Below are 16616 nucleotides of genomic sequence, written 5' to 3' on the forward strand. Positions count from 1 at the left end.
AATAAAGAAAGAAAGAAAGAAAGAAAGAAAGAAAGAAAGAAAGAAAGAAAGAACGAACCCCAACGATTAATATGGGGTGTAGGGATAATCAATAATGTTCTTGGTAGTCTTTAATAACATATGAAGCGACTATTCGTATTAGCTACATTTTCTGTTATACTTATAAATAAATTATGGGTTAAAATCCCTATCAAAACACAACAAAAATTCTTTCCCCACAAACTTGGAAAATTCCATAAGAAACTAGAAGTGACAAAATCATGAACTGCCTCTGAAAAAATACAGTCACCTCGTTTTTCACACAGAATATTATCCACCCAAATTCTGAAGTAAATCAATCCAAGAAGATGTGACAGACGAAGACATTTGCTCTATGTATCATCAACTCAGCTTTTTTTACCACGAAAAACCTTTATTCCCTCCTTGACACCAACATTAATGGAATTGGTGATGTCATGGTAATGGAATTAAATCAGTTCTTTTTAACACAGTTGCTAAGACAGTAAGTACTTTTTTTTTTTAGAGATTTTATTTATTTATTTGAGAGAGTGAGCAAGTAAGAGAGAGAGAGAGAGAGCATGTGCAAGGCAGGGGGAGAGGGAGAGAGAGAAGCAGACTCCCCACTGAACAGGGAGCCCGATGTGGGGCTCAATCCCAGGACCCTGAGATCATCACCTGAGCCGAAGGCAGACGCTTCACTGACTGAGCCACCCCGGCGCCTGACAGGAACTACTTGTCACACACACAGCTCACACAATTAAAAGCCTGACAGGCACAAACATAAATACCCATTCTTACTGAATTCCCATTGGGTTCTGCTTCATGGTCTTCAAAACGAAGACTCAAAACACTGAGAGGCAGGTATTATTTTCTCCAGATTAATGATGTTTTAAAAGAAAAGCTTGAATAGATTGACTAATGTGCCCCACGGTCGTATCAAATGAAAACCAAAGCCCACGGGGAGATCTTGTTCCACGCCCCTTGCCATTTCCTTTACAGCCCCTTCTTTGCGGGCAGTCTCACCCACCGCCATCAGTCCTTCACAGCTGTGCCCCAGTCTGTCCACCTTTCCTCAATTCCTCACGTCGCTTTATGTATCCCATGCCCTCTAAAGTCTGCAGGCTAAGAGCAAAACAGAAGAACAGCAAAAAAGACAGTGTACCAGGGCCAGGTCCCGAACTCAGTTTGGTCATCTTAACTCACCTAACACAGCTTAATTTTATGTGTACCTTCTTCAGAATGGATGACACCATCAGAGTAGACACAGCTAGCTGGATGCGTCCCACTCAGCCGGTGACCTGGAATTGCCTTTGATCAGAAGCAAACGTGGTTTGTGGAACGGACTGGGTCTGGATGCCAAAAAAACAAATACAATGATTTTTTTGGGAGCCAGACAAACACTGGGAACGCTTACTAGCAACCACAGAGCTAGTGTATTTGATCTTCGATGCTTGACGTCAAGACAAGGTTTTAAAATATCCTCATATTTGGCTGGTTCTCAATTTAGCATTTGAGATGTTTATAGATATTGTAGTTAATAATATTGACACATATGAGGAAAGGGGGTCACTTGCAAGAAGAAAACAGGCAGTTTTAAATGACAAGCTAGTCTGAAAAGCAGGAGCCCTTGACCCTGACTCACGATAGAAAGCTCTTAGGGTGTCAAGTGGGGAGCGGTGCTTTTTAAAAATGCAAATGCCTGCCTCCCATTCCAGACCAATTGAGTCAGAATCTCGGGGGGGGGGGGCGGTTGCGGGGAGCAAGCTGTTATTGTTTTTAAACTTCCAGGGGGGATTACAACAGAGAGAAAGTGCTAAAAACAACGGCACACGAGCAGGTCTGAGAGGCAGTTTGTGTGTGAGTCTCAGCTCTGATGTCACCCACTGCACAGACTGCAAATCCAGAGGTTCCTGACCTTCGTCTCCCTCACCAATGATGCAGTGTCCACGGTCCTTACCACTTCACAGCGGTGCAAAGATTAAAGCAAGGTGTGTCGCATAATACGGGGCCAATATTATTACTACTCTAAGATCTGGACCTTCTGTCCCTATTCTTGTCAAAGGAAAGAGTTTGAATTCTGCAATGTGCAAACGGACCATTCTTCAGAGGCCTGACCCATGAGCCTGCTCATTTATCTTTGCTTTCTTTCCCTAACTGGGGGAGCAATCAGGAAATCTGTCTTGCTTTCACCTGAGCTCGAGTCAAGCGGCTTGCTAGTGAAGCATAAAGACGAGAGATGCCAGCTCTGATTGCACCGAGGTCCCGTCTGGGCCAGAGGCTGGAACGGCTGAGTGTTCCCTCCGCATCGCATATGCTGATTTTCGCCGGGATCTTGAACAGACCAGGCTTCCACTAACCACAGGATCAAAAGTGGGTAATGCCTGCATCAAAACATCTACTTCAAAGTAACTGCTGCCGAATATCTAGGAAGGATGCTAAGCACTATACATGACTTGATTTATTCCTCGCAGTGGCCATCCATTAGAGGTATGATCTCAATTTAACCAACAAAGAAACTGAAATTAAATAGCGTGTCAAAGGTCTCCCATCTGGCAAGTGGCATTTCCTGCATGTGAAGCCATGTTGAGTGGATTCAAAACCCCATTCTCTTAGCCAATCCATCTTACGAGATGAAAAGAAAACACAACACAGAAAGGATGAAAGGGCCCACCCAAGACAACCTCTTCCCTCCTAGGTTTGCTACCCCACGGGGCAGCTAACCTACACATCTGTGGCTCTAGAGGAGGACGAGTTCTCTCATCCAAGTACTAACCAGGCCCGACCCTGCTTAGCTTCCGAGATCAGACGAGATTGGACACGTTCAGGGTGGTCTGACCGTAGACTAGAGGGGTACCAGTTCTCAAGTTTACATGAAACAATCTTTTGAGATGCTGACTGGTATGCAGATTTCTAGGTCTGATGTTCTAGTGATTCAGAAAAATGTAGGTCCGAGATGGGGGCTCTGAATCTGCATTTCTAGCGTTCATTACAAGTTTCTCTACTCTCCATCTTTTCTCTTTTATTTCCTTTAAGAAATATGTCTGTGGCTTTTATTTTACCGGTTTAAACTTTTTGTCCTAAAATAGGCAGGCTTGGGCCAAAACCTGCCAGCCACCTGTTTTGCAAATAAAGTTTCATTAGAACACCGTCACCCCTACGTGTTCATGCATCATCCATGTCGGCTTCATGACAGCAGAGTAGTTGTAACAGATGCTGTATGGCCAACCAAAGCAGAAAATATTTACTACCTGGCCCTTGACAGAAAAAGTTTGCCAACACCTGTCCTCAAATGACTCCACTGCTAGATTTCGGCCAAAATGTGGACCCTTAATTAATTTGGAAATACTTTTCTGTATCTGACATCATCTGAGTTGCTCAGTTTCTGGGATTCAGTAAGTGAATGAGAAATGTATTTTATTCATAGAAAAACCCCATATGATTAATTCCATCTTGGGACATGCTACAGTGTGTAAATAAATCACATTACCTCCTTTTCCTACCTTTTGATGAGCCACAAAGTCAGAAGCAAAAGAATCAGAATTTTCTCTAACAGATGACAAAGAAAAGCAGGTGTTCCCCACCGAATTTGTAAAACAAATAGAGACAAATCTGATGAATCCATTAAGAATCCTCTTAACTTATTTACTTGAAAAAAAAAAAGTTAGTAAAGGCACAGACCTTTCCTGTTGCCATATACTTAAAAAAATATCAAGATTGAGGGAAAAGCCAGTTGACATTGATGGAGGTAACTCCTTCCAATTGCTGACTATTAGGAAAGTTAACCCACCTCTTTCTTCCCAACCCATCATTATGTAAAGGAAATAGTTGCCACATTAGGTCAAGCTCCTTTGGACCAGAGAGAGAAAAAGGGACGAATCACCAAGCCAGAGAAAAGAAAATGAGATGAGTAAGATATGGTCAAGTGACCAGAAGGATGTAGTTTGGAGGGCCAGAGGGAGGAAATGGTCAAGAAGATATAGATCATTATGAACTCACAGATTATGAAAGAGGGCCTTATATGGTATAGATAGCCAGGGATTCTCGACGCTTATTGAATGAATGCACTTAGAAAAACAAAGTTGGCGGGTTGGGGGGTGGAGGTGTTCTAAAGAGAAAAGCAATGTTAGGAGTTCGAAGAAGGAAAATAAAAACATTATTCTTACACATAATCATCCAGTATCACATGAATGATCTCTAAGTATTTTCCCACTAGGGAAAATAAAAGCCCAAATTCCTCCCTTGGAGCTTGGTTTCCTGGAGGAGCTAAAGGCTTGACCAGGTCTAGACTACATTTTGTGCTCCTTTGTTTGCCAGGTCCTCTGGCATAAGTGGCTGGGTTCCAGGGTCTGCTGTTGCTTTCTCCGTGTTGGCTTGCCGCACCGCAGATTTCTCCGTCTGGTGCAACAGGAAGTAAGTACTGTTTGTAGGATGCTCCTTAGCTATTTTTAAGAGCTGAGCTACCTACAGGTATTTATGACTCTAGATCCGATTAAGGGAAACACAATTTTTGCCAATGCAAGTGCAGTGCAGATTTTCACAGCCAACCATATGGCCTCAGGATGGAAATGGTCAGGGTGAACAAGTGGAACAAGGCTCTTGCCTCAGCCCTGCAAAAACCATCATTTCCTTTTTCCAGGCTGTAGTGTCAGATTCTAAGAAATGGTCATTTGCTGGCGGGAGGAGGGCATTGTGCCCTTACCTGGATGGCAGGAATACCAAGGATGCTTAACTACGATTTTGCATGCCAAGAGACTCGTGGAGGTTCTATTTTTTGCTTACATAGGCTAATCAGGAATCCTACAGAGCTTGTATTAGTCAGAGTTTTCCAGAAAAACAGAATACCCTACATGTAGGATTGTATGTAGAATATAATCGCCTATATGTGTATAAGATTGTGTTTTATACACAGCAATACATATTCGATACACAAGCTCTAAGTGCCCTAAGCCCAATTAATGATAATATTCCTGTATACATAGGAAATATATATTCTATGTGTATGTGTATATAAAGAAACCTATTATAAGGAGTTATAAGGAATTGGTTCACACAATTATGGAAGCTGGCAAGTCCAAAATCTGCAGAGCCCATGTCCTGGTTCAGCCACTATAGATCCAGGAAGAGCAGATGTACCAGCTCTATGGCCCGCAAGCAGGAAGAGTCTTCAGGCACAGAATTTCCTCTTACATGAAAAACATTCAGCCTTTTGTTCTATTCAGGCTTTCAACTGATTGGGTAAGACTCACCCACACACAGAGGGTAATCTGCTTTACTCATAGACCACCAATTTAAATGCTAATCCCATCCAAAAAAAAAAAAAAAAAATCCCCACAGAAACACGCAGAATAATGTTTGACTAAATATCTGGCCATCTTGTGGCCCTGTCAAGCTGACACATAAAATTAACCATCACAGAGTTAATTCCAATTGGGCTGCCAAATAAATATTCTGGGCTCAATGCAATGTTATTTAATGCAAGTTGGTTGATCTTGGCTAAAACTTTGATTTGTAGCCAATCCATATTTATTAAGCCACTCAAACCATTAAAAACAAAATTAAAAAATCTGGGTATTTAGAAAATACTGGAAAACAAGTTAGCCCATTTATCTTCCATTAGGCAGCACAGAATATATAAATAGAATATATGGATTTTTTTAACTTCTTTTTTTTATTATAATATTTTTTTATTATATTATGTTAGTCACCATACAGTACATCCCTGGTTTTTGATATAAAGTTTGATGATTCATTAGTTGCGTATAACACCCAGTGTACCATGCAATACGTGCCCTCCTTACTACCTTGTCTTTTTTTCTCCTTAATCTTAGGTGAAACTAACGTAACTCAACGTTCCCCATATATTCTTTGGGCTCTCTTACCTATATATTCTTATTCGCTCTCTTCTCATGGCTTAGAACATCCCTGGATAAATTGTTCATTTATTTGCTCATTCAGATTCCTGCCTCAAATACTCACTTCTCCATTAAGCTATACTCAAACTCCCTCCCTCAAAACATCTCTGACTCCCTTGAAAGGCCACATATTGTATTTCTACCCTTTGAATTCCATTTCCCTTCTCCTTTCGTTTTCTTTTGTTTCTTGACGTAGTGTCAATCTTCAAACTCGTCTGTTAGCGCCTTGAGAACGGGGAGAGCCTATGATTATCTCTTCTGAGGTAAAGCCTGGTACCATGAACCTAAGTCCTCAATGAATATTGAATGAAATGAATAAATGTGTGAGCGAAAACATGAATTGAAATAATGTGTTTCTTACTAAGCAGTTATTTTAGTAACCTATCGCCCTGCTCCTGGCCTCCCTCCGTCATCTGAGTTGCATATGCCTCTTGAGTCCTAGCAAGTCTGGGAAAGCATGCAGTCTGTTAATGGCTGCAACTGTGTAAGCTCACTCATCCTTGCTGCTTCCAGCTTCTGTATCACCATCACAGAGGTCTGTGCAGCATTTCCATATTTCTACATAAGAGATAGCAGATTTCACATTTGGTAAAATGAAGTCATAAATTCAGCTTGGTCTCTTTGATTAAGTTATTTTGACTTTCAAGATGTTCAGGCACATCTTCTGGAACCAGCTGTGTTCAGGGTAAAGCCATGTAAATTATGAAGTTATAAGGGCACACCTTTTTTCTTTTTCTTTTAAGGGTTTTGGACGCATGTTAAAACTTTAATTATCTGACAATATGCAATTTTAAGTTTTCTCTTACTATCTCTGAAAGCAATGAGATGGAGCAAGGTCCCTGAATTCTTATGGAAAATCGAGCCACCCACAAAGTTATCAGGACCTTGCCTGTTACATTTTGTTGAATATGTAGATTCTAGTTTCACCAGGCAACTGAGATTATTCCTGCAATGAAATGATGGAAATCACGCTATTATCCAGCTCCCTTAGACGTCTGTAACCACTGACCGACATGAGACAATGTGAGAGAAAACATCCATTTAGGCAGACACACGTATTGGCTCTAACAGCAACTGCTATGGAAGAAATTTTCCAAGAACATCGTAAGTTCTAGGTAGAAAATGATATTACTTGCAGAGGTTTCATATTATGCACTGAGACAGCTCAAGGTAGTGAGGAAAACATCAGCTTGACTCAGCAATCCTACACCCTCAGATTTAAAACACTGAGGAAATTAATGCAAATTAATTATTGGACCTACACGTAGAACATAAAACTATAGAACTTCTGGAAGAAAACATGAGAGAAAATCTTTGAGATCTTGGGTTATTGCCCTATTGTGATTTATAATAAGAAATATATGTATTTAGGGGCGCCTGGGTGGCACAGCGGTTAAGCGTCTGCCTTCGGCTCAGGGCGTGATCCCAGCATTATGGGATCGAGCCCCACATCAAGCTCCTCTGCTATGAGTCTGCTTCTTCCTCTCCCACTCCCCCTGCTTGTGTTCCCTCTCTCGCTGGCTGTCTCTATCTCTGTCAAATAAATAAATAAAATCTTAAAAAAAAAAAAAGAAATATATGTATTTAGTCTATGTCCCCATTTCTGGCACAGAGCTCCTAAAACCCTTGGGATTTCCCAAGTGATAAGAGTATTAGGAACACCCTTTGTTCTAATATTTGGTCATTGACACTTCTGAAACGCGTGTAATTTCCTGGATGATAGGGGTGTCTTCTGTTCTAATGAGGTGACTCTGGATGGCTCCTGGATGGGGACCAATCACCAGAAAGATCAAGCCATGATTAGAAGCTTAGAATCTTCAGCCCTGTCTCCCAGTGTCTTGAGAAGGGAGAAGAGCCGAAGAATGAGTTAATGATAGATCCTGCCTACATAGAGAAGCCTCCATAAAAATCCCAACAGTATAGGTTTCAGGGAGCTTCCAGGTTTGTGAGCACATCCACACACGGGGAAAGTGATACACCCCAACTTCAGGAGGACAGAAGCTCCTGTGGTCAGGACCCTCTCAGACCTGACCCTATCTCTCTCTCCATCTGACTCTTCACCTGTATCCTTCCTCATATCACCTAGTAAACTGGAAAACATTTCAGTAAATGTTTCACTGAGTCTGTGAGTCACTCTAGCAAATCAATGGAATCCAAAGGGGGAGAAGGTCATGGGAACCTCTGATTTGTAGCAAAGACAGACCCAAGTTGTGAATAATCTGGGGATCTACTACTTGAGATGTAGGCATCTTACATCGGGCTTAATCTAGTTGGTCTAGCTGGTGCCCCAGAGAATTGCTTGGTGGAAGGAATACCCCCCACACACATCTGGTATCAGAAGTGAAATGTTCTGTAGGAGTCCTAGAAGAGACATACTGGAGGAAATACTGGGTTTTTCTAACACGGTTAGAAGATTTCTTAGATACAACACCAAAAGCATGATAATAAAGGAAAAAGAAAGGGTAACTCAGACTTTATTAAAATATTTTAAAGTCTGCTTTTCGTAAAACATTATTAAGGGAAAAAAAATGAAACAAGGCACCATCTGGTAGAAAATCTATACAAAACATGAGGGTAGTGGTGACAGAATGATGACATTTCCTCACCAGAAACAAAGCTAAGCTAAGCAGAAGATATAACGAAACAGCAATTTTCAAGTGCCAAAGGGAAAAAAAGAAAAGAAAAACAAAACAAAACCCGGTCTTCCTGGAATTCTATATCCAGCAAAGAAACCTTCCAAAACGGAGGCAAAATGAAGACATCTCACATAAAGGAGACCTGGGCAAACTTGTCACACGGGGTCGACCTGCACTACCAATGACACTATAAAGAAGTTCCCTCAGGCTCAAGGGAGAGGAAGTTTGTGGGACGTCAAGTACTGGGAATAGTAAATATATAGATAATTATTTGAAAAATTGTTTTATTCTTTCTCAATTTCTTTAAAAGATCATCGTTACAAAGCAAAAAGAGCAGCCACGCAACTGTGGGATTCATAGCCCAGCAAAGTCAGTTAAGTAAGATCATTAGGCAAATAAGTAAATTACCTGAAATGATGACAACAGTAGTACAAGGGACAAGAGAGAGGTCAATGGCAATATACAGTGAAGTGGTAATAACTCACAAGAGGTCAAGATTAATTAATTATGCATATGGTAATTTTTTTTTAAAGATTTTATTTATTTATTTGACAGAGATAGAGACAGACAGCGAGAGAGGGAACACAGCAGGGGGAGTGGGAGAGGAAGAAGCAGGCTCATAGCGGAGGAGCCTGATGTGGGGCTCGATCCCATAACACCAGGATCACGCCCTGAGTCGAAGGCAGATGCTTAACCGCTGTGCCACCCAGGCGCCCCCTGCATATGGTAATTTTGATGTCAAGCACAGAAGAAGGGAGAGGGAAGGGGAGAGGGGAGGAGGGAGAAAGGAAGGCAGGAAGGAAGGAAGGAAAAGAAAGATGCAGGCAGGGGAGGGGAGGGGAGAGGAGAAAAGGTAAAGGTACCACTAAATTTTAAAGCAAAGAAAGTGCAGGCAACAACCCAATAAAGGAGCTAAAATGGAAGATCAGAAATACATGATTAATCCGAATATAGGGCCCTAGCTCACTCATTTCTAGCTATTCTAGAGTTAGAAACATTTCATATAACTGAAATTTATATGCAACTCATCAAAACTATCAGTGACTTGGCAATCATTAGCCATGAAGGTCTTTAAAATCTTCTGACTTTTCTGAGGTACAAAATATAATGTGTTAATATCTCTCTATGAAACCCCACTTCCAAAAGATGCAAGCAGAACTCTGACTTTATACCCTGTCTTAGGACACAGAACTTACGGTGTGGACGAGCAACTCCTTCAAAAGACCTGTTAGTGACATATGTCAGCGAAACAGAGCTCATCAAGGTTTTACCCTCCTCCTATTTAATATCAGGGAGGAAAAGTAAGGTTTTGATTATTTCTCCTGAAGTTGCTCTTTGGGAGGGCACCGGCATCTTATTCCCAGAAAATGGATGAAATATACCCAGCTCTCGGTATTTTTTTCTGAATAAATTGAATTGTGGCTTATTTGATTTACAAAAAATTTAAAGAAAAAAAGAGACAAATATACGGTAGCTACAAAACTAGTTTTTGAAGGATCGGAGGCAAATAGCCTCAGAATAACCCTGAACATTCCTTTGATGATGCATTCCCAAAGAAAAAAGTTTTAAAAAATAAATAATTGTATATGTATTTGGTTAGTGCAAAAGCTGATTGTCTTTTCAGACACCCTTCTTGATGTGGTTGGAAATTGGAACAAGTTTGGAAAGCAATTTGACATTTTATAGCTCAGATATTTCCTCCTTTGCTTTCTACTTTCAGAAATGGAACACTTTGTGATAGGGCAGCCAGAGGCATGAAATTCAACCGGGACTAAGTATTATAAACTACAGGTAGCCTGTCCCCTTCCGCATGCTCTCTCTTCATATGTTTTGTGCATTTCCTTCCCTTGTCATTCTGCCCAATTTCCTTTGAAAGCTATAGTAGTGTACGACTAACGAAATGTTTCACATTATTTCCGAGTGTACCAGAGAGAAATATGTTTTGTATATTTCCTACTGTATTTTGATTTTTGGTTGAACCTGGAAAATTACATTGGGTTGGGTGGTTTTTCTGTTTTGTTTTGGTACACAATTACTCTTTCCAAACAGAGCAGGAGGAGATGAAAGAAAAGGATATTCTATTAACGTGGTATTACTACATTAAATGATCATCGGAAGAAATGTCTACAGTGCTTGTGGGGAACTGGAAATTGCACCCCACACTGCTGAGGATTTTGTATGCCAGAAAGCTTAACTTACTTACTGTCCCATTCAAGCACACCAAACACGAACCCATGGAAAATGTTCAACTTGCACGAGGGGAAAGTAAATTTCAGTGATTGAATGGGCCAGGGACTTGTCCAGTTTTTGTTACTGCAACCAAAATGTACTGCAGATGTGCCTCTTTTTGTTGTTGGTAAGGACCTTCTTTCTAGTATTCGAGTGGATTTAACTGAGGCATGAAGCTCTTTCAAGGATTTCTCTTTGTCAAGTCACATAGTTGTTTCGGTGAGAGTAAGAGTGGAGAGATAGCACTCCCTTATAACCACAGCCTGTGTCTGCCCCTCCAGGGACCCACCCAAATTACCTGCTCCCTTCTTCTCACATATCCCCTTATCTCAGCTTTTTAAGAAGAAAATAATAGAATTCGGTTCTCCTTCATCAAAAAATGAAAGACAATATATCAGTTATTCAAAATTGCACCGCTGACCTGACTCTTCATCATAGTTCACTTTTAAATTATTTGGATAACATTGGGGTGGAGGAGAAGGAAATGAGATGGTGATAATTAAGGGGCACAGAATTTTAGTTATGGAAAATGCATAAGTTCTAGCAATCTTCTGTATAATATGGTGTCTGGAGTTAATAATACTGTATCCTACACGTGCAATTTTGACAAGTGGGTAGATCTCACGTTAACTGTTCTTACCACAATAAAATAAAATAAAATAAAATAAAATAAAATAAAATAAAATAAAAAGATAAAATGAAATAAAATAAAATACGACGTAGATAACATTAAAATAATAATATAATCCCAATAGCCACTTTTTCCTTCCTGCTTTACTCCAGAAACTGGACCAACTCTGCATATATTTGCTCTATTTCTCCAGTGCTACCCCAAGTTAAAGAGCACTAAACAGTGCTCGAGAGATTAAGCAACTGATCCAGCTGGGTAAAAAAGCAGCAAAGCTTGGCCTAACCCCTGTCTGATTCCAAAGCCTAGGCTGACACTGAAATTTAATGCAGAAACTCAAATCACCTTGATACATCCTTCCTCTTTTTAGAGACTAACAGCCTGTTTAGATTAGAACAAAGTATCAAATGTCAGAAGATAGAATTTCCATTTTATCCATGAAAAATCAAAGGATTTTTTTAACTTACGGAATTTCCCACCTTAATTGCATCTGATTCTGATTGTTCCCTTATTCTGTCTCCCCTTTGTGCAAATATACCCATTCTGCATGGCAATGAAATCTCATTAATTCAGACCCAGCTTATTTGGAATTTGTGATAATTGGATGAGACTGGATAGGCTCACGTCAACTTTTCTATTATCTGCAAAGAAAGAAAAGTGAATGCTATTAAAATGATTTCCTGGAGTTTAATCTACCTAAGAAAATATGGCAATTCTCAAGAACCTAGCAGCTATGATTTGCATATAAATGATTCGTTTTCAAATATCTCTTATGAAGTGATCACAGACGGTCCAAAAAACTTGGTAGCACTCAAATATTACTTCAGGTTACCCTAGATAGTTGCAAGAACTTATAAAAATAAAAATTAAAGAGCCCACCTCCGATAATACAAGCTGTCCTTTTCTTCAATTATTTTCAATCAGTGAGAATTTTACAAATTCGCTTGTTTTATATACTGTTTTTTAAGTGATGTTTTGTGAAGACTTTTGGGATCAATGTGTTTGAAGCCCTTAAAGGAGCTATACCTTTTAGGACTGATTTTTTTGTTTTGTTTTCATTGGTTTTAACCTGAGCTATGGCCCGAGAGACAAAGATTCCAATCTGGGCTGTGCCTTTGATACAATTGGAATTTAGACAAATTACTTTGACTCCGAACCAATTTCTAGTGAAAAGAGATAAAATATCCAACTTACACGTAAGAGTGAAAAAGAAGAGGACCTAATACAGTGGGCACATCTGTGTCGTGCCGGGCAAACAGCGACCACAGAAGAAATGCATTTACTTCTCTCCATTCCTTCCTTGCACACCTCTGCTCACTCTAGGCACCCAGGGGCAGGTAAAGGTGGTTTAAAGTGATCTGTGAGTACAAATGACCATTTCCATCTGATTTTTTGGTCAGTTGTGCCTCCCTCCTCTCAGAACCCATGCCCACCCCAAACCCACCCTCCAGGAAAGACTGAAAATTCAGAGGGTCTCAAAGCTTTTAGACAAAGAGCAAATCAGAGGCTCTAAGAGTGAAATACAGTGACTAAGAAAATAACAGCAAAGTGCCTGGGTGGCTCAGTCAGATAAGCATCCAACTCTTGATTTTGGCTCAGGCCGTGATCTCAGGGTTGTGAGATCAAGCCCCGTGTCAGGATCTATGCTCAGCGTGAAGTTGGCTTGTAATTCTCTCTCCCCCTCTGCCTCTCCACTCATGTGCTCTCTCTCCCTCTCAAATAAATAAATAAATAAATAAATAAATAAATAAATAAATAAAATCTTTTAAAAATATATGAAGATGGAAACTAAGCCACTTTAGGAAAGGAATTAGTTCATTTGCTGCCTGGGCCCCAGGGCTGTGACAGAAACTGTAGCTTTCCCCAGGATACTGGCCTAAGAGTCTGGTTACAACGTGAACCCTCAGCCAATCAACAGACCCAGAGATTCCTCAGCAACCCTTTCAAACAGAAACTTCCAGAATCTGGCAAGTGTTCTTAATGCCACTGTCATCAGAATGTGTCTCACAGTGGCCAGAGTCATGAAAAGGCTTTTTTTTTTTTTTTAGAAGATCCTCTCTTTCTTTTCTTTCTTTCTTTTTTTTTTTTTTTAAGATTTTATTTATTTATTTGACACAGAGAGAGACAGCCAGCAAGAGAGGGAACACAGGCAGGGGGAGTGGGAGAGGAAGAAGCAGGCTCCCAGTGGAGGAGCCTGATGTGGGGCTCGATCCCAGAACTCCAGGATCACGCCCTGAGCCGAAGGCAGATGCTTAACAACTGAGCCACCCAGGCGCCCCCATGAAAAGGCTTCTGAAAGAATGGATAAATTTGGAGTTTTATGTGGGTTTTGCACTCTGGGAGGCACGAATCAAAACACGCATTGGGATGAGATGAGTGTCTTTTCATGCTGATTGACACATGTAAGAAATAAGCCTCTGGAGCCGAAACACTGCTCCTCCCTCAGGCAGCTTTGGCCAGTAGGGGGGAGAAGAAAGGGAGCACACTAGAAATCCATCCTACGTGTATAAGGCTTCCCCACAGGAAACCCCCGTAACCAATGCAGTGACCCCGGGGAGGGGGCATCATCACCATCCTCACTCTCCTGCTCGTGACCGTCATTGCCATCCTGGACCTACAGCTCAGATGGGAACAGTTCTAGGTGCTGAATGGTTCCCCCGGATCCCACAAGCCACAGGCTCATCCCACTGTGTGGCAACTTTCAAACACCCTGGGTTAGAGAAGGCAGATTTGGCATTGGCGCCCACATCTGCCACTTATCTGTGCATCGGTGACTCCATTCAATACTCCCTCACTACATCGTTTCTTTCCCTGCAAACTAAGAGCACGGAGCGGGATAATAAAGGTACAAGATGCAGACCTTTGTCTGACGCAAAGGAGATGCCCACAGAACTCTCCTTTCCACTTATGCTCGCTCTTGCTGGCCGTCTTTTCCCTTCTAGCTGACAAGCGTCGAGAAAGAAATAAGAATTGACAGCACACAATAGTATTGCTGCCAACTCTAGAAGTTTGGAGGACCGTTCTTCCCCTTTAAAACACTCAAGGAAAGAAAGAAAAGAGACTGTATAAACAGCTCTGATTTTCCTGTCTCTTCCTGCACTTCTGAACTTCACCACTAAAATAAAGTCCCCGAGCCAGTCTAGTCTGAAACTGCTTTCTGATCTCTGGTCCAGTACAAACACAGGAACCAAATTATATTTCCAACCAATCAATCCAGGACCTCTGAAAAGGAAAAGCATTTTCCTCGACTGACAGATGAACTTGAATTAGAAGAGCATGCTTTACATTCACAGGTGGGCCAAGGAATTCACAAACCACAGACAGGGGCAAAAAAAAATACCTACCCCAGGATAACCCTGATCTTATTCTTGAGATATGAAAGAAATGATATAGTACACGGCTTTTAAAGAGTAATCTTAAGGCGCCTTTCATGAAGGGCTGAGTACCTACAGACACCTTTAAATAGAAACATCAGGATCTCAAGAAACATAATTCATCATATCCATTTTTATCTGCAAAAAGCCTTTTCTGGAGGTCTGCCATAAAATCAACACATTCACATCACTCGGGATCTATTAATCTGACGAAATATCAGCAATACAGAATGACTTGGGGAAGATATTTGGCAGAAATAGAAGTATCTCCAGACTAACGTGTGGGGAGGGGTGGGGGAGGGAAGAAGATTCTCTTGGAATCTTTATTAGCTCAAATATCTGGCACACATAGAATTTTCCAACTTGGCCGTCTACAGAGGAACAAAATTAGTAGAACCAATAGTACCAAAAGGACATGCTGCTTAGCTCTTTTTTTTTTTTTTTACTTGTAAAAATCAAAATGTTACATAACGATCACAGTAAAATCAGGAAATATGAATATTCAAAAAGAAAACAAAATCAAATAACCTGTAACTCCATTAACCTAGAGATAACTATTAACATTTCGGTGTATATCCTTCTATACACTTTTGCGTGCATAAATACCCAGACTTTGTTGTTTATTGCCATGGGTCACTATATTTACTTTACAAAGATGGAATCATAGCATATATACTCTTTATCTTACACAGGCTGCCCAAGACCATTGTAGAAAACATAGAAAATTCAAATAAACAATAAGAAAAAGAATTTATCATCTAGTTACCCAGTTACTCTGTACTTATCTCTCTCCCCTGATATTTTCATTGCACTTTTATACACTGAATACAAATTTTTATACATGTCATTATTGTATAGGAGATATTCTGTTACCTGATTTCCTCATTAGCCCTGAACATTTTTCCTGTCAAAAATATGCATCAGTACTGGGGCGCCTGGGTGGCTCTGTCAGTTAAGCGTCTGCTTTCAGCTCAGGTCATGGTCCCAGGGTCCCAAGGTCCTGGGATCAAGCCCCATGTCTGGCTCCCTGCTCGCAGTGAGCTTGCTTCTCCCTGTCCTCCCTGCTCATGCTCTCTCCCGTTATCTCTCTCAAACAAATTAATAAAAACATATATATCTATATATCTAGATATGTATCATTGATGGTGACTTCATCCTTGAACATTCTTTGTATTTCTCAAAAAAAAATTTCTGAGTCGGAAGGTATGCAATTTACCCTCTCCAAAGCACTGTGGGTTAATGGTCATTTCCTCAGAACCTAGCCAGTGTTGGACCCTACTGTTCCTTTTTCATTGTCAGTTTCAGAGGAGAAAAATGTTATGTTTAGCGTTTGTGAAATCAAATTCATCTTGAAAGATGTCTGTGGTCATATGTTTAACAAATTATTTCATAGCCTTTACTGCATGCCACCCACTGTTATAAGTATTTAATAACAATTAATTTCATTCTCTTAACAACCCTATAAGATAGGTGCCATTATAATCGTTCCCTATTCACAGCTGGGGAAACTGAGGCATGAAGCAATGAATTACCTTAGCCAGGAGCAAGGGGACTAGAATTCAGACCAGGCTGTTGGGCTCTAGCATTCATTTCCACATTTTGACACTTGTGTTCCCCTCCCACGTCGGTTCCAGCAAGTAAGGTTTCGTCACAAATCCCTTAGCGCCAGCAAAGCGCATTTCAAATACTCCCCAGCAGAGTTTTCGCTTATAGGACAGCAATGTCCTATGGCTACAAGGCTGCAGGGAGGGCTTAGAAAATAAACACGGGGCAAAAAGTGTTAGCATTACTACGATTGACTCACAAAATGATGACTCCTCCCCTGGGACTTAGCGGA

Source organism: Ursus americanus, chromosome 23 (genome assembly GCF_024610735.1).
Source record: "Ursus americanus isolate L20-20 chromosome 23, mUrsAme1.1.p, whole genome shotgun sequence".
Lineage (NCBI taxonomy): Eukaryota > Metazoa > Chordata > Mammalia > Carnivora > Ursidae > Ursus > Ursus americanus.